This window comes from Argopecten irradians, chromosome 1 (genome assembly GCF_041381155.1).
Source record: "Argopecten irradians isolate NY chromosome 1, Ai_NY, whole genome shotgun sequence".
NCBI classification, from domain to species: Eukaryota; Metazoa; Mollusca; class Bivalvia; order Pectinida; family Pectinidae; genus Argopecten; species Argopecten irradians.
This window is the reverse complement of record NC_091134.1, coordinates 23,089,630-23,110,330: the sequence shown is the minus strand read 5'-3', so window position 1 is coordinate 23,110,330 and position 20,701 is coordinate 23,089,630. Positions and strand designations below refer to the sequence as shown.

General features: G+C 36.4%; 1 protein-coding gene across 8 annotated transcripts in view; it reads right to left on the bottom strand.

Moving 5' to 3' along the window:
* The window catches only part of LOC138321293 (activated Cdc42 kinase-like), a 111,244-nt gene that overhangs the window by 63,603 nt on the left and 26,940 nt on the right, over positions 1-20,701 (bottom strand). For 5 of the 8 annotated variants that reach the window (XR_011208310.1, XM_069264871.1, XM_069264917.1 and 2 more), the window contains one exon: positions 8,895-9,127. The gene's annotated coding sequence lies outside the window, so the exon portion shown is untranslated. Of the gene's footprint in view, positions 1-2,267; positions 2,416-2,448; positions 2,528-8,894; positions 9,128-20,701 lie in introns of those variants that run through there. The other 3 variants (XM_069264899.1, XM_069264891.1, XM_069264908.1) reach the window with 3 other exon arrangements.

Below are 20,701 nucleotides of genomic sequence, written 5' to 3'. Positions count from 1 at the left end.
CCTAAATCTTGACTATAAACAACCAAAAATCAATAAGGTGTAAAACAGAAAACAACCAAATCTTGACTATATTAGTAGTTGTTTGACAGAGCCTAAGATACCCAGGGACCACATCCACTTCCGTACCACTATTGATAGGACACAAAACGAGATATACTCTATTCCTTCAATCCTTACATTTCCCTCCTTATTCATGTCGACCAAGGTTCTATCTAAAACCAACTGTTCTGGTACAATGGGAAACAGACATTACTACAAATCAGGATATATCTACATTTGGAATTGATCTTAATTTGAAAATTGGTTTACGCTACACTCCTTACTCTAGAGAAACAGACATTGGCGTTACCGAATCTGAAGTGTTTGAAGTGAACTGTTTATATCCATCTGAACTGACATTAGCTTATTACTGATCAGATCTGCCAGTCAACATTTCAAATGGACCATTTCCTTAAATAATTACAGGTCATGTAGTCTGGAGTATTTATCTCTATACAAGTAATATAATTATCTTCCAGACACTTTTTTAGACAGTTTAAATGTTGGTGTCCCCAAACAATGTAGAGGAGTGACAGAACTGATAATTAATGTATCTGCAATTTAAAATTAAAAATGTTAATTACATAGTTATTAAACAATCCTAATTTCTCAAAAGACAAAATCCGCTTTTAAAGCATATCCGATCAACAGCCAGGCATGGGTCATTTAAGGACATGCCAACTGACCACTGCCCTATGGTCATGTGCCTAACAACTGCCCCATAAGGGTTAAATTACCAAGCAAATCCCATGAACTCAAAGCTAGTTCAGAACTTTGGGATGAGCACCTGGCATCTACCCTACATCAACCTTGAAGACATGGCCCAATGGTTTACAAACTCTGGTAGAATGTCAAGACACTGAGATTGACTAAATGGGCTAGCATAAGAAGCTCATGGAGTTAGATGACAAGTGGCCCAGTGCAAAGACTTCTATACCACTTGGATCAAGAGCCAAGAGCTAAATGATATCTAATTTGAGACAATTTTTATAACTATGAAGATATCAAAGCTTAGAGGTGGAGGGCATAGACACCTGGACCACTTGCCCATCAACAAAACTGAAGAAGCCTTGTTGAACTAGAAATATAATGTAAACAATAGATAAATAATAATATGATCATTTTGTACATTTGATCATTAGTATGTAGAAGCACACATGGATTTGACAAATCTACCTATCGATGTGGCCATCCCTTTGTACCAGATAGTCACAGATACACAGCCAGATTAGTAATAACACTAGACACCTGTGTCAATATACCGTCTCAGGATTTCTCTCCTATTGAAAGGGAAGTCAAGTGGAATTCAATACCATGCCCATATAAGGAGATGTCTAATCAAATTCAAAGTCATGCAATAGATACATATACATTGTGTATTATCAGTTCCTATATACCTATAGCTATATGTTCTAGTTTTCAGACTTTACATTTAGATCAAATACTTCATAATGCTTGATATCCTGAACGACCAGGTCAAAATCAGGGTTACGAGGGATATGCAAAATGCACATCCCCCTCCCCCCTTATCCTTCAATACTTCTGAATGCTGGATATCCAAAACTGGACCTGGTAAAATTCAGAGATAGGACGGATGTGCAATATGCAACCTCCTCCGGATCTCTTATCCCTTATATAGCAAAAATTAAGACAATTAATTACAAAGACTCAAAAACGGATACCCCCCTCCCTCCAAACACCCCATCATACCACCCATGTATTAGTTCTATTATTTGTTCATATCAATATTTGATAAGTTTGTTCCTTTATGCATTTATATTATATAAATAACATTTTGTGGATATCAAATGTTTGAAAATGTCAGGCAGGCAATTCAGACAGCTGAGGTCTAGCTTGTACAACTTTACTATCTATAAGTACATCATGGCTTTATAGAACTTGACCATAAAATACATGTGTATAGGCCAGACGTATACACAGGACTTATCCATTTAGATTACCAACTATATGTGTGGATGACATGTATAATAACCTTGAAAGGCTATATTAAGATTCCGTGCACATATACACATACAACCATTAACAGGCGTATATAGCCTACAGAAAACTGAATTATCGATCAACTATAAAGCAGTTTCATGAGAATATTACGGAATAAAGCTGAAGTTATACGTCATTAAAACTACATAAAACTGCATTCACACAAACAAACCACTAGTATACAAACAATCTTAGGTATATTTTATCTACATTGATAGTATACCCACAGACAGTTTACCAACCTTGAATGGTAGAATCCTTATGTTTATATTAGGTCCACTTAAATCAAATTAAAGGCCAGAGAATCCAGACAGCACAGACAAGACTACACTGTCTAATACATGTATGTGACACACGTTAAAGTTGTGTATTATCATATAATGTAAATACAGGAGTGTACATACTTACCTCATATCCATATCACAATTACTACATGTACACCTCTCCCCGATATATTTATGCAGTAAGCTAGATAAGCTTGTTATGCACTTAGCCGATTAGGAACCACGACCTTCTATGGCTGACAGAATCACTCAGGTGTGGTAAGTGACAGGCGACACAACAAGTATGGTCAACTTACATCTTTTAGTGACCTCACTGACACACATAAAGAATGGTCAACTTACATCTCTTAGTGCCCACACTGAGACACAAAGAAAGAATGGTCTAAATACATTTCTTAGTGCCCTCACAGAGACTCATAAAAAATGGTCAACTTACATCTCCTAGTGACCTCACAGAGACACACATAAAGAATGGTCAACTTACATCTTCTAGTGCCATCACAGAGACACACATAGAGAATGGTCAACTTACATCTCTTAGTGCCCTCACAGAGACACATAAAGAATGGTCAACTTACATCTCTTAGTGCCCTCACAGAGACACGCATAAAGAATGGTCAAGTTACATCTCTTAGTGCCCTCACAGAGACACGCATAAAGAATGGTCAACTTACATCTCTTAGTGCCCTCACAGAGACACATAAAGAATGGTCAACTTACATCTCCTAGTGACCTCACAGAGACACGCATAAAGAATGGTCAATTTACATCTCTTAGTGCTCTCAGAGACACACATAAAGAATGGTCAACTTACATCTCCAAGTGACCTCACAGAGACACGCATAAAGAATTGTCAACTAACATCTCTTAGTGCCCTCACAGAGACATGCATAAAGAATGGTCAATTTACATCTCTTAGTGCCCTCACAGAGACACATAAAGAATGGTCAACTTACATCTCTTAGTGCCCTCACAGAGACACACATAAAGAATGGTCAACTTACATCTCTTAGTGCCCTCACAGAGACACACATGCATAAAAGAATGGTCAACTTACATCTCTTAGTGCCCTCACAGAGACATATAAAGAATGGTCAATTTACATCTCTTAGTGCCCTCAGAAGAAAACAATTACATCTATGCCTCAAGAACATAAAGAATGGTCAACTAACATCTCTTCGTGCCCTCAAGAGACATGCATAAAGAATGTTTAAACTTACATCTCTTAGTGCCCTCAGAGAGACACATAAAGAATGGTCAATTTACATCTCTTAGTGCCCTCAGAGAGACACATAAAGAATGGTCAACTTACATCTCTTAGTGCCCTCACAGAGACATGCATAAAGAATTGTCAACTTACATCTCTTAGTGCCCTCAGAGAGACACATAAAGAATGTTTAACTTACATCTCTTAGTGCCCTCAGAGAGACACATAAAGAATGGTCAATTTACATCTCTTAGTGCAATCAGAGAGACACATAAAGAATGGTCAACTTACATCTCTTAGTGCCCTCACAGAGACATGCATAAAGAATGTTTAACTTACATCTCTTAGTGCCCTCAGAGAGACACATAAAGAATGTTTAACTTACATCTCTTAGTGCCCTCAGAGAGACACATAAAGAATGGTCAATTTACATCTCTTAGTGCCCTCACAGAGACACATAAAGAATGGTCAACTTACATCTCTTAGTGCCCTCACAGAGACACGCATAAAGAATGGTCAACTTACATCTCTTAGTGCCCTCAGAGAGACACATAAAGAATGGTCAACTTACATCTCTTAGTGACCTCCCAGACACACAACAAGTAATGTCTAGTTACATGTCTTTAATTATTGCCTCCACATAAAACATAACTGACTTGTATCAATTATCAATATGATAACACCTCATATAGCACACTACATGAGTCAAGAAGTCCAAAACAACATGATGGATATAAGTAAAATAGCTTATCAGCCATTGACCTCTGCCTGTAATGTTAGTGACCTTGATCTACACTAGGAAATTGAACATCAACAACACTTTAACATTACTGGTACATGTATCTGTACATATATGTATGTTTATCATATGGGGGAAATGTCCCTGTACTCTTTGGTTGCTGATAAATAATTATATTCCTCTTAAAAGACCCCATAAATTATTTTAACATGACTTAAGTGCAAGTTTAGAGCATTGCTGCAAGTTAGAAGCCTGGAATCATTTCACGCAAATATAATTTGCAGGGAATGCTTTTGTGGTTTTTGCTATTTTGCTGTTTTTATCATATCCTCCCTTGAGAGAATTTGCAGATTCAACTTTCATAAATGATAACCAGACATACAATCCAAACAAAGCAAATATTATTGATTTATAAACAAATAATCCAGTGCCTTGTCATCAGACATATGTAAGAATATCAAAATCATTCAAAAACAGAGTTCATAACTTTGGTCCTTATGATTCATTCATACTAAGGGGAGACAACCTAGTATAAGACCATTGTTAGGTATAACAGGGCCTGTTAAATCGTAGTGTAAGTGGTTATTGGAGAGCTACACCATTGGTCTCAATGACAAGGTCATTAGATTTCAAGGTCAAAGTATTTAGGTAAACACTATAAATGGCAGTACTTTATAGGGCGATTAAACATCTGTTTATATAGGCTACACACTTGTACACTACACCTGTAAAATAAGTATCTTTAGGCTATCTTTGGCGAGACAATCAACCACATACCACAAAACAATTGTTCATTCACATGGAATTAACACACATGTGACAGGAATATCACACTTTCCTAAAGTTTGCTCATATCTGTTAGTTCCTATGAGTTTTACACATGACCTTGCCTATTGACCACATAAGCAGCCTTAATGATCAGTACTCTGTCAAGAAATCCACCAAAATAGTAGTATTGGACCAGACATCAAAAATATGGAAGAATTATGGCCAGCCATTAGAAGTGTGCAAAAAAGATAGAATAGCCATCAAGTGTTCAATAGTAAGGGAAGAAGAACTAACAAAAATATGCAAGAGAGACATAGAACAGCCATAATACCTGTAAAGGTGATGAAAATGGCCATCAATTCAAAGAGTGCAAGAGTGTGTATATGAGTGACAGAACAGCACCACAGAAGACTACAGGCTTTGTATGAGGGACGGTAACAGAAACTTTATCCTACACTGATATCTACCTCAATGCAACATCTACCCCGACTTTATCTGTTGGCTACGTAACATCTACCTGACTTTATCTGTTGGCTACGTAACATCTACCCTGACTTTATCTGTTGGCTACGTAACATCTACCCTGACTTTATCTGTTGGCTAGGTAACATCTACCTGACTTTATCTGTTGGCTACGTAACATCTACCCTGACTTTATCTGTTGGCTACGTAACATCTACCCCGACTTTATCTGTTGGCTAGGTAACATCTACCTGACTTTATCTGTTGGCTACATACCTAGTTTCTGTACCTGTTTCCTCCAATACATCCTGGATTACACAGCAGTACTACAGGTAGCATGTTTTATCACATCCTACAGACCAATATATAAACAGTACTGTAGCCAACATCGCCCTGTCTACAACACGCCTACAGATACCAAATCTTGGCACCCTTGCTTTTTAGGCAAATTGTGTAGTAATGCATCCCATACAAAGGAGCAATTCAATCAGCCATTAGCATCTGCATGATATATAATCCTGGATTTTGTAGGTATATTTTTACTGAAAAGCTGATAGATATTATCTTATAGTAGGAAGTCATCAAACTTTAGGGTTCATTAGACTCTATAAAATTGGCATCCAGTTTAAATTTTGCCTAAAAAAACTAGATCAAGTGAAAGTTACAGTTACCTTATTCTCCCCTGTACACACATTTGATATCTTCTATTGCTAAGGCAAGACAAGTATGTCCTTTATATAAAAGGCCACAATGGCTGAGTGTTAAGATGTCCCAACATGTTACCACAAGCCCTCCACCTCGGGGTCACATGTTCAAATCCAATATGAGGCACTCGCCAGGTACTGACCGCTGGTCAGTGATTTTTCTCTGGGTACTCTAGCTTTCTTCCACCATCTAAACCTGGCACATTCTTATAAGAGCCTGTATGTTAATAGGTCGTTAAACCAATCAAAGAATCAAAGCAAACCAAGCAGTCCTATATAGACAACTGTCCTTTATATATAAGTTTTTTATAGACAAGTGTACTTTATATAGAAGTTTTTTATAGACAAGTGTACTTTATATAGAAGTTTTTTATAGACAAGTGTCCTTTATATAGAAGTTTTTTATAGACAAGTGTCCTTTATATAGAAGTTTTTTTATAGACAAGTGTCCTTTATATAGAAGTCTTTTTATAGACAACGTCACAAGTGTCCTTTAAATAGAAGTTTTTATAGACAAGTGTCCTTTATATAGAAGTTTTCTATAGACAAGTGTCCTTTATATAGAAGACTTTTTATAGACAAGTGTCCTTTAAATAGAAGTTTTTTATAGACAAGTGTCCTTTATATAGAAGTTTTCTATAGACAAGTGTCCTTTATATAGAAGTTTTTATAGACAAGTGTCCTTTATATAGAAGTTTTTTATAGACAAGTGTCCTTTATATAGAAGTTTTCTATAGACAAGTGTCCTTTAAATAGAGTTTTTTTTAGACAAGTGTCCTTTATATATGTGTTTTTATAGACAAGTGTCCTTTTTATAGAAGTTTTTTTTATAGACAAGTGTCCTTTATATAGAAGTCTTTTATAGACAACGTCACAAGTGTCCTTTATATATATAAAAGTCTTTTTATAGACAAGTTGAAGTGTCCTTTATATAGAAGTTTATTTATAGACAAGTGTCCTTTATATAGAAGTTTTTATAGACAAATGTTCTTTATATTAGAGGGTGATTTGATTATAGTATAATGTACTGAATTTATGACTATAAATAGCTGATGCAAACAGACATACAAAGTAAATCCTGAGAAAATAAAAATTTGATGGTTAAATACAAAGCAACAATCACAAGTAAGCTTTTCTACCATGGGAAAAAGTTTACAGAAATGCTGGAGATGACGGACAGTTTTCTAATAGTTTGTAGCTGAATTTGAGATTTCCCAACAGATATGTAAGTCTGTGCCATGTTTAATGGGCCAGCAATGTGTGTTAAAATGCTTACATCTAATACCTTCCACACAGAAGCGCCTCATCCTGTTTTCTACATCAGTACTTGAGAACTTGCCACAAGGCACAAGTCACACACAATGAAGAAATTGGCAGAGTATGCATCTATATGTTGAGCATCTATGTTGTTGACGATATTTTGATGTATTGTCAGTAATTTTTTTTGCTATTTTATGGATTCTGACGAGTCTGAAACAATAAAACTCCTGCACAGACACAGATCACATTGGCAGCGCATTGAAACAATATGTTGAACATCTACATGTTGAATGTTCATTTTTTACTGACAATTTACAGCATCATTTGGTGTTTTTTTTTACTGCAATATCTTAATGGAAATATTAATAGTTTCAATGAAATGCTTACACAGTCACAAATCTGATTTGGCAGAGTATACCACTTTGCTATATATTCATTTTTTATGGATGTCTTTTTTATAGAATGTCAGAATTTTTTTTTGAGAAATCTTTATGAAATCTGACAAACCACAGACAATAAAACCCTCCATAGACACAGGTATGGTTTGGCAGAGTACAAAATCCACTCACTTGAGGCTCACTTTTAATAGAAATTTGTGTTATCAGAGCTCAAGATGCTTTTTCTGTACTGAAGGATTCTGACAAGTCACATACAAACCAGGTATGATTTGACAGGACCACATAGGTTGTTGGTATGGAGAAAATAATATCCAAGTTTCTAACACCTGGTGAGTTAAGATTTATTTGGTTTTTGTTTTAGTTTAAACTTCAATCTGGTGCCAATTATCAAATCTACTTTTATTCTTCAAAATAACACAATTTTTTCTATACAAATTATTTCTGTCACATGTACTTTTCCATATTTCCATAATAACACTAGTTTAATTGAACATGCATATAGGCATTGGAGTACTTATCCTTATAATTGGATTGTAATTCAATGGCATGAGTCTGATACAGGCTCAACTTAATTAGGACATATATACACGAGGAGTTACACAATAGGGAAGGAAGATTAAGGAGCAATCTGTGGATTAAGAAAATTTGGATTTAAAATTTGATATTTTCATTTTAGAAATAGGTTACTTTTCATCCCATAATGGTCATAGCTCAATAAGCGCCTGATATGATTTGAACCTGGGCCTTCAACTTAACCCAGAAACTGCTACCAGAAAGATGTCAGTATGTGTCTATATATATATAGAGAGAGAGAGAGAGAGTCTATAGAGTGAGTTCAACTTATGATTCTACAAAACAAATGATTTCAAATAGGAATTGGAGGTCCTATTTGGTTCCAGGGTAGTCTTTTGTTGGCCCCAGAAAACTTGCTTCAGAAACGGTAAATGCTTCAGTTAATGGTACAAATCCTATCTCCATTACCTGGGGCCAGGGTCTATTTACTTTGTTCGGATGCTGCAGTAGCGGACTCACCTCAAATTTCACCTCCACAATCTTGTGTATAGAACAGTACAAAATCCTCCAAATACTGCCCGACTAACACTGGGCTCTGCAGTAGCTATATATCTCCGCTTCCATTCAGCACTGAAGATTAATCCACAGAAAAACTCACTGAAAAATATTTGGTTGATGTAAAACGCACTAGCAGTGTAATCCAATAGTTCATTCAGCTGCCTCCAAGGTTCCAGATATCAATCACTCAATGCCTGTGAACACAGAAAGAAGATTCACCTGAACATTTCTGAATGAAATTGATTCTAAATTGAGTGGCACAATTTGATAAGGTCTGTGGTACTGTGCAGTGTGAGGTTCTAGTGGGGACAAAGATCTGCTCTGTACCAACCCACAAGTAATAGGATACTTCCCTTGGTATATCTCAGACTGGCATGGGGCTCTCCATGGGGGACCTACACACTCAGTATCAAACTGTCATCTACATTCTCAAAGGGATGCTCCCTAATCAGAATAATATAGAGTAATGTGAGGCACCTCGAGGGGAATTCTCATACAGTGCTATTTGTGTACTATGCTGTGGGGCACCCCAAGGAAAATTTTCTTTGATTTTGATTCCTGTTCATCAAATCTGATGCTTCAGTTTGAAAACATTGAAATTTGATCTTATGCTACACTGATATTGATACCCAGACCCAGTTGTTCAAAGTCACCTGATTAGAGACAATTTCTTCCTTAACTGCAGCAAAATCTGCAAAACCTTCCTAAGCGACCATCTCTGTATAAAGACCACTATCTTAGGGTCCTAAATGGTAAATTTCTACACAATTCAACCTCTGTATAAAGACCACCATCTTAGGGTCCTAAATGGTAAATTTCTACACAATTCAACCTCTGTATAAAGACCACCATCTTAGGGTCCTAAATGGTAAATTTCTACACAATTCAACCTCTGTATAAAGACCACCATCTTAGGGTCCTAAATGGTAAATTTCTACACAATTCAACCTCTGTATAAAGACCACCATCTTAGGGTCCTAAATGGTAAATTTCTACACAATTCAACCTCTGTATAAAGACCACCATCTTAGGGTCCTAAATGGTAAATTTCTACACAATTCAACCTCTGTATAAAGACCACCATCTTAGGGTCCTAAATGGTAAATTTCTACACAATTCAACCTCTGTATAAAGACCACCATCTTAGGGTCCTAAATGGTAAATTTCTACACAATTCAACCTCTGTATAAAGACCACCATCTTAGGGTCCTAAATGGTAAATTTCTACACAATTCAACCTCTGTATAAAGACCACCATCTTAGGGTCCTAAATGGTAAATTTCTCTACACAATTCAACCTCTGTATAAAGACCATACACAATTCAACCTCTGTATAAAGACCACTTGGCTATTACTTACTCCCTTGGGTAGTCTTGATAGACCCTTAGGATTGGGAATGAGAGGAGTACTTAAGAGGTTTCAAAAATTAAGGTTTAACAGAAATTGGTATTTTTGTTATAATGTGATTAGACCTATCAGCCTTTGATCAACAAGCCTATGATAAGTTTAATAATAATTGTTTATATTGGTTGTTTATTAGATGAAGTATGGTATGCTAATTTAATTACAAATGTGATATCACTTTTATGTTTTCAAGTCCACAAATGTCTTGCCTTTTTTCCTCTACCATAATTTATGTTGTTACAGCCTACCTACCATGGCATTGTGACAGGCAAGAGAGATGGTGGTACAAAATACCTGTGTTGTTATGTGGGGTTTTTTTTAGAATGAAATTAATTTTACGAATTTCATTTTTGTACATGTTACAGTTTGTGTACCTTTTAAAAGATACTTAATTTTTTGTGTATTACATTTTGAAATTTCCCTTAGTAATTGTGTCGATGAGATGCGTCAGCATTTAATAATTAACTATCATCGTTGTCAGTGTAGCATACACAATAATTCTCATCACTAATTTCTTCACTGAAGCAGAAACCTCTTAGATAAACCACAAAAACATGTTTATTGTCACAGATATTCAAGGCACAACATAATGATACATCCTTATCACGTTGTTTACCGTCCTTACAGATAGAGGATTTGATGGTATGATATTCTACCAAAAATAAGCCCTCGCTCAGTAATAAGCCCCCTCCACTTTTTTTATCAAGTCTGTAAAAAGTTAGATCATTAGCTCCTCCCTATGTTGTTTACTTTTAACGTTGTTTTGATAATTCTCAAATTGTATGTAGATCAATTACATATCTGCTTTTTTTTCTGTAGTCAAGAGTATAGAAATGAGGGGAAGCAAAATTACTGAAATACTCTACATCAATGATCTAGAAAGAATCCGTCACTCCTTTCACACTCTAGTTGCCTGTATTGGTACCTGTTCTTTGATGGGGTTTTACAAGTAACTTAACAAATCCCAAACAAAGTTTTTAATTGTTAAGATGAAATGTCAATAATAATGCAAGGTCCCTTGAGAGCAGTCCAGAACCACATAAAGGGACACATTGCAGCCTCTATCAGCCAGGATTTTACTACCAATTAGGTGATTGGTTACACTGAATTATTGAGTCAAAAGAGATGTGTAGATTAGATTGTGTGGTAATCACATTCCCAGGGGCAGAGGCTGACCTTGGATATAGGGAGGGGTTGACTTTAACAAAACATCAACCACATTAGATTGGCCACCTGTGAGGTCTCTAGAATATTAAAATCATTACTAAAATTTGGTTTGATAATTTTGGTCTCCTAGAGTTTGATTCCAAGTTTCAAATTAGGGGGATAATGTAGCATTATAATTAACAGGGGCTGATGGTCAGTTTTGATGTGAAGGGGGAGTTGGAAGAGAGGGAGGCAATTAAAAGAAATAGGTAGTGCAGTGGGACACAAGAGGACAGAGACTTGGTGCAGCTATGCCTCAGGATCTGTTCAAAGTGAATTTAAATCAGACATCAAAATCATACAAGAGGCCCATGGGCCTTAACGGTCATCTGACTATTAGTACAATACAACATAGTCGTTTAAAGATTTTAGCCTATTTGACCTCTGTGACCTTGATTGAAGGTCAAGGTAATTCATTTGAACAAACTTGGTAGCCCTTCATCCAAGCATGCTACATGCCCAATATCAGTAGCCTTGGCCTTCTAGTTCTTGAAAAGAAGTCATTTAAAGATTTTAGCCTATTTGACCCCTGTGACCTTAAATGAAGGTCAAGGTCATTTATTTGAACAAACTTGGTATCCCTTCATCCCAGCATGCTACATGCCCAATATCAGTACCCTGGGCCTTCTGGTTCTTAAGAAGAAGTCATTTAAAGATTTTAGCCTATTTGACCCCTGTGACCTTGAATGAAGATCAAGGTCATTCATTTGAACAAACTTGGTAGCCCTTTATCCTAGCATGCCACAGCCTAATATCAGGTCTCTAGGCCTCTTAGTTATTCACAAGAATTTGTTTAAATGATTTTAGCCTATTTGACCCCTGTGACCTTGAATGAAGGTCAAGGTCATTTATTTGAACAAACTTGGTAGCCCTTCATCCCAGCATCCTACCGGCCAAATATCAGTACCCTGGGCCTTCTGGTTCTTGAGAAGAAGTCGTTTAAATATTTTAGCCTTTTTGACCCCCGTGACCTTGAATGAAGGTTAAGGTCATTCATTTGAACAAACTTGGTAGCCCTTCATCCAAGCATGTCACAGGCCCAATATCAGTACCCTGGGCCTTCTGGTTCTTGAGAAGAAGTCGTTTAAAGATTTTAGCCTATTTGACCCTCGTGACCTTGAATGAAGGTCAAGGTCATTTATTTGAACAAACTTGGTAGCCCTTCATCCCACAGGCCTAATATCAGGTCTCTAGGCCTCTTAGTTATTCACAAGAAGTTGTTTAAAGGATTTTAGCCTATTTGACCCCTGTGACCTTGAATGAAGGTCAAGGTCATTTATTTGAACAAACTTGGTAGCCCTTCATCCCAGCATCCTACAGGCCAAATATCAGTACCCTGGGCCTTCTGGTTCTTGAGAAGGTTTTTGAGAAGAAGTTGTTTAAAGATTTTAGCCTTGTTGACCCCTGTGACCTTGATGAAGGTCAAGGTCATTCATTTGAACAAACTTGGTAGCCCTCCATCCCAGCAACCTACAGGCCAAATATGAGTACCCTGGGCCTTCCGGTTATTGAGAAGAAGTCGTTTGAATAAAAAGTTTACGCACGGCGCACGGCGGACGGCGGACGGCGCACGGCGCACGACGACGGACGGTGCATGATGACAATAGGTCATCCTGACCCTTCGGGTCAGATGACCTAAAAATATGATTTGGATGTTGCATGAAGATGACCTTGATTTAAGACCTGGTGGCCCGACAAATCAGGTTATAAAGGGAGACAGAATGACAACTCATACAGGAGAGGAAACTAAGAATAACAATACAATCCAATTGGTTAATGATCAATGAGATTGGTCCAAAGGAATAGACTGGTATTGAAACACAATTGTATTTTATTGACTTTTCCCTGTCAGACAATATTACCTGTGCATGAGGAATGCCTTTTTTCTCCCATTTACCACAATAAATGAACCAGCGTAATTAATCATGCTAACAAATTACACAGTGTGTGAGTCATCATAACACATTAATATACTGGCCTGGATATCACTATGTATTAACAGGTGTTTTTCCTCTCAGAAGGCTACAAAAAGCAGTTATTAAAGATGTTAAAGATTGACTTACGAGTTAACAACTAGAATCAGTTAATATCACAAACTAAATTTAGAAGAACGTTGAAAAAAAATCCTGTTGTAAATCATGCAGAGACGAGACTAAATCAAAGTCAAAATGAGCGATTATGATTCCGAATACTTTGATAAAAATCAAATAAATATTAAACATCGCTAGGTGGGTCCCACTTAGTCAAACAAGCCGAAGTTAGACGACATTGTAACATCGTTGCCGATAACGTCATGTGACTACTGTAACTACGTAACGTCTGTCAGAACTCTTCCTAAAACGGGTCATGAACTTTCCGACTTCCGTTCGGCAATAATCATAACTTCTATGGCGACCAGTTTAAAATGAAGGCATGCTTACATGTATCGACTTTCAACAACTGCTGTAAGTGATTACAAAAACATCATAAATATTCTTTAATATATCTTAATTTCAACTAAATCTACAAATACTAACAATATCGGAGTCAAATTTAACTTGAATTTTGTTGATAGTTACGTATAGTGTGGCTTTCAGCAGAGTTGTTATGTGATTCTGTTTTTCCAAGATTTTTTTTACAGTGTAAGAGATCTTTACAATGGTTTATAATTCACTTTCAAATCTCTCTGCAGCAGGAACTGAATAATGAACTTTAAATCCAATTGCTAGTAAATTTCATCGTTAAAGTAAGGTTGCGTATAAAATAAAGGAATACATTACTTCATTATAGAGATAGGGTTAGTACACAATGTTGTATAGGGTCTGGTGGCTAGTTCAGTCTGATGGGAGTTTGTATGTTTATCAAAGATTTACAGAGCTTCCAATCTAAAAGTCAGCCAATTTGTTTATTCCTGGAACTGCACTAGTAATGTAATAACATAATTATTTATGTTACAGAAAATCCTACACATTAACCTTCAGGCATTCATACAAACATAGACCTTGTCTGCTTCTACCGATTTGCTAGGCTGTAACCAGATGCCAATACAGTTGTAATCTTAAAGCAATTCACTATGATAGCCTTTGACGCCTATTTACATTAAAAGCGCAATGAAATATATCACTGTACAAACATGCCTCATTCAGAATTCAATCACCAATAATCATGTTGTCCAACTACCCAGTCGCACCACTATCAAGTCATCACTAAATCTGATAGCACTAATATCCAGTCACCACTAATCTGGTTGCCTTACTATAACCCGTCAACACTTATCTGGTCGCCTACTATTCAGTCAACACTAATCTAGTTGCCCACTTTCCAGTCACCACTAATCTGGTTGCTTTACTAACCAGTCAACACTTATTTGGTCGCCTACTATCCAGTCACCACTAATCTGGTTGACCACTTTCCGGTCACCACTAATCTGGTTGTCTTACTAACCAGTCAACACTTATCTGGTCGCCTACTATCCAGTCACCACTAATCTGGTTGACCACTTTCCGGTCACCACTAATCTGGTTGTCCGGCTACCCAGTCACCACTAATCTAGTTGCCTTACTAACCAGTCAGCACTTATCTGGTTGCCCACTATCCAGTCATCACTAATCTGGTTGACCCACTATCTAGTCACCACTAACCTGGTTGCCCCACTATCCAGTCACCACTAATCTAGTTGTCCAGCTACTCAGTCACCACTTGTCTTGTTGCCTTACTAACCAGTCACCACTAATCAGGTTGTCCCACAAACCAGTCACCACTAATCTGGTTGCCCACTTTCCAGTCACCACTAATCTGGTAGCCCCACTATTCAGTCACCACTAATCTAGTTGCCTTACTAACCAGACACCACTAATCTGGTTGTCCCACTAACCAGTCACCACTAATCTGGTTGCCCACTAACCAGACACCACTAATCTGGTTGTCCCACTAACCAGTCACCACTAATCTGGTTGCCCACTAACCAGTCACCACTAATCTGGATGGCTGACTCTTCATCTTGTACTAATCTCTAAATACTAGAAACAAAGACGACTGGTTTATCTGACTCAGGAAGTGAGGTGATGGCAGGATTATCAATAGAATAGAACATTGCTGGATTATCTAAACAAGATGGGAGATTAAGTAGCTTAATATCTTAAGAAGGCTAGGACCAACATGTATCTTGGTGTATTCAAGTACACCATACAATAATCTCAATTTGTACTAAATGTTGTCAGTATTTAATAGTTCTAGATTCTGAGATGATCTTGAGAAATATCACTACACCATCAGCCCACCAGCAATGACATGAGTGTCAAACAAATTACCGATGACACCCTTAACAGATAATACACAATTAACCTTGAGATAGGACAGTCATTTTATGTTCTTTTAAATGTGGCTGTGGTTCTCCTCATAACCCTGTAATGATGACACTGTGGGGTTCCAGATAAAACCAATTTAGAGAAAAGTGGTACAACTATAGGTTGGCTACCATCTATGGCTATAACTTATAAAATGTTGGTTAATGTTGTGTATCATTCTTTTAACAACTGGTGTTGTTTAAGGATGGGACTGCGGTCGCCCAATGATAAGATGTCCCGACATATTACCACAAGCCCTCCACCTGTGGGTCGTGAGTTCGAATCCCAAGTCGGGCAGTTGCCAGGTACTGACCGCTGGTCGGTAATTTTCCTCCACCCTCAAATCTTGAATGTCAAATTATGTGCATCCTTACATGACCCTGGCTGTTGATAGGACTTAAAACTAAACAAAAACAAACCATGTTTATGGTTGATTGGTTGGTTGGGTTTAACATCATATTAACAGCTAACGTATCTAAGGTGTTACATGTATGAATGTCTTTATGTTTTGGGAGACTGTAGTATATTCATGCTGTGTGTCCTTGTAATAAAGGAGCTCTTGTCTTATTGTAAAGTGCTATCTCACTGAAGCATGCGGCCAAAGTCACCAAACAGCACACTCCACCTGGTAACATCATACTAGTCAGGTTTATAATATGGAAAAAGTCAGAGAACCTGAAGTAAAACCATCAACCTATATATTTGATAAAAGACAGCAGGAAAAGAAGAAGTGAAAAGAAAGGATCTTGGCTCACAAGTAACATTTATACATCAAAGAATGTACCTATAACTTACTATTTCAGTTTTAAAAGACCAATAAAAAGTTCTCCACTTGTTATCTGTCCCCAGCATGGCCCCTGTGCTACAGGAAGTGCAGAGAAATAATTACATTACCATTGATAAAGCTGCTGTCTACATAACCACAAGTTGATTGACAGCTGAGTGAGGCCTTAACGCTGTTGTACAAACTATATATAGACTTATACAGCCAGGGCACTGCTTAATTCTCAGCTGAGAAGTGATATACTGGAATCTTATACTGGTTGAATTATAAAAAAGCAAAAAATTAAAAGATAATTTTGACTAGCTTTAATTGATCAAATTATCTTAGAGACTGAAATTTAAGATAAAACTTAATCAATTTTCCAAAACTTTATTCATCATGTTTGAAACTCCAGAGACATGTCCTGCTTCTGCCTATTGAGACTACACCAAACTTTTGGGTGTCAACTAGCAGTTGTTATGACAATGTGCACACATTTTATTGTTTTGGGTTGTCATAGTTTGTTGAATTTTTTAGAGAAACTTTGTGGATTTTTCTTTGTGGAATTTTCATGTAAACTAATTTTGTTATCATAACTCTAACTTCATTAGTTCCAGATGGGTTAAATTACAGACTTTTACAGGAACAAGAAAATTGTTTTACATCAGAGCATGAAAAACCAAAGGCACCGTAATTTCCAATGTGCCATTTCAATATTTGATTTAAAAAACTCAAGAGAAAAACCATTCAGATGACTTATCAGGAAGCTGCTATAGCCCCAAGTATACTGATAGAGATTTCCACCATACAGGAACCTGGCACCTAGCCTCTAACCAATGGTTGTGGAGGTCCTTGTCCTATTTCCATGGTTACCACACAATCAGTCCTTCTATCAGTTTTGGCTCAATGATTCATGCCTGCTTTTTGAAATTAATATACAACTGGAATTTGAGTGAAATTTGAAGTGAAGAATTTATGTATATCAACATGGCGACTCAATTTTCCACCAGATAACAACAAGCATCAAGGCGTTGCAAGAGTTCAGAAAGTGTGGTGTTAGATTTGTTTTTATGTTAGAATTCATTTCCCCTGAATCATAGAGTGTGTATTTATTTATTTTGGCACAGCGGTAATCTATCTCCTACTGATTGAAACACTTTTTCACCCTTTCTTTAAAATAAACTTTCTTTTTTTTATGACAGATGTGTTCTTCATGTACCAGAATGTACACAAACGCAACATACATAATCTAATAAAAACTCTTTGAACAGCAAGATGGTAACTTAAAAGTGGAAGCTGCAGAATATTTCTCATCAAAATCTATGTAGCCAAAAATTTGGAAAGCATAGACTTTGTTGTATATAGGTATCTAATGAAACAACCAACCCTTATAACAGCTGATTCCTGACAAACTGCCCTAATAAGCCCTGATCTCAAGACCCAGATGTGAAGGGCTAATGGTATAATGTCAGCCACCTTAACTACTAGGCCACACCACCAAACATGGTGACAATTGTGGCTGACACTTAATAAAGATATTTAGAAAACTGTACAGTATGTAAAAGTAGACTTTCAATGGTTTCATGTAAGCAATAATGCGAAAATGTGAACAATTTTGGAAGCCTTCAAGAAGTTAATTTAGACATATAATTTTTAAAATATTTGCTTCATATTTTGTGAAAACTTTCACCAACCATACATGCTATATCCTTGAGAACAAAACACATCCAACTATAAATATTTAACAAGGACACGGTATTCTTGGACCGTTGCCATGGCAACCAGAAGTGACAATCAGCCTGCCAAGATGGCTGCCGAGGACATGGATAAAACTGATCAATTTTTCATTACATGGGCTAAGAATCTGAGAAGACAACAGTTACTGAATTGATGCAGCAGATGAGTAAAATGTAAAGTACAGTTATTTACATGAAAACATGCTGTCTGCTTCACAAACATTAACCAGGCTATATGAAAATATATAGCTACAGGAATAGGTGATAGACTCTTGACTGCACAGATAGTATGCCATGGCAAGTAGAAGATGAAGCAAAGAATATACTGGTTACTTACTGAAAGTTCTAATACTTCTATGAAAGCAACATGTTAAATCATAGAATTAATCTGTTTTCAATTCAGCCCTATAAATTAACAAAAGCACATTGTTTACAGAACAAAATGATCAGAATCTCATTTTGTGAAGGTTTGTGAGAATGCAATGGTTTATATCTTTATATGTACAACTGCAAATGTTTGAAATAGAATGTCCGATTAATGACCGTCATGTCACCACCAAACAGACCTAAATACTTTACACAGCACATCATGTGACTGATTCAAGTATTCTATAACTGATAAGGTTTATTACAATAACTAAATCAACTTCAATTTCTCATTTACTTGACCTTGACCTTGAATTGATGGCACAATCACTAACAGTAGCAAACTGCATATCAGATTTAAGTAATACATGCATACATTTAATGTACTTTGTCAAGATAACTAACAAATGTTAAAGGTAATCAATAATAAAATAATAATCTATACTAAAACAGTACACGACTCCTTTCATTTGAATGGAAAAAGTAATGACGAATTCTTAAAAGAATTAATATACCAGTAACTTAAAAGATTCTACCTGTCCAATGTGTTCCCAGGTGGCTCTTAAGTATGTGTACAGTAAAACATGGTTATAACAAAACTCTAGGGGACCATCAAAATCACTTCTTTATAAGCATAGTTTGTTACATATTGCAGATATCATATAGAAACCATGAGAGGAAGTTGTTTGTTATAAACATGTTTTTACTGTAATACACGGACACTACCCACTGATCTGTGAAGGTCATCACCAATAGGAACCAAAGTCAATGAATGTGCAAACAAAGAACAGCTGATTGTATTCACAGAGTAAATCAAATTCACTATCTCAAGTTTGATTAATTATACTATAGTCAATATTTCTAGTCTAAATCAATAACTCCAATGTAGAGGAAGGGCAATGTTTTACCAATCAACACTGGTTGTTCATCCAATTTAGGTTACACCTGGTGTGCTTCAAGATTCCAACACTAGCTATTCAAAGTGATCAACTGCATTTTACATTGACAAGCATCGTGAGAATATTATGTAATTTTTGTATAAATAAAATCTGACTCCTAGCATGATAAGTACATTGTAAATATAGATATATACAACAAACATTGATTCACTTTTTTGATAAATTTCTGTTTACAGTAAGGTACAAAATTGTCTTAAGTTTGTAGGTACTTAGCTGGACATCAGTTTTCAGATTTCAGTCCAAGGGTTAGCATAAAGTTTCGTGAACCTGCATTTGACAGTTTGAGCTCTGATAGAGCCCTTTACAACATTGATTATTGGAGCGTTCTCTATGGAGGACATCTCTTAGAGGTAAACTGGCCACATTAGATTTAAACACAAGATTAAGTCAGACCAAGAAATCAATATCTGGACAACTCTCACATCATTAGTCATTCAACCAAATTAGTTCCTAGACATTTGGTAACAATAGGTTCCCAGGTCAACAAGTCAACCGAAATCATATAAAGTATTATTCTAGAGCTGGTAAGGAATCAGAATGGTGAATCATGGGATCTTTTCTTTTTTTGAAAAGGAGTGCGAATGAGAATGATAAAGAAAATAGCCAAATTAATTTTCAATAATTTCAACATTAAATTTCATGTTCTAATTTCAGTAATTGAGTTTTTTTTCAATATTTTTTTTTTTTTTTTTTAATGTTACATGTAACAATGATTCGTCCATTATATAATTAGATTTGAATGACATCCAAAATATCAGGTTAGGTCATCGTGACCCAATATTTCTGTGCCATTGTCACGGCGACCATACAATAATACGCCATCAGCAGCAATATTGATGTTGTCACACAGACACTGATTAGTAGGGCGTATATTAGCAGTCAGGAATGTTGATTCACAGTGAAGTCGTCATGACGATTGATTAATCATTATTACTGTCAAAATATCACCACTGCCAGGAGATAATGCCATATGGTTGGCCATTCCTTATTGGACAGGGGACAGTTCTGA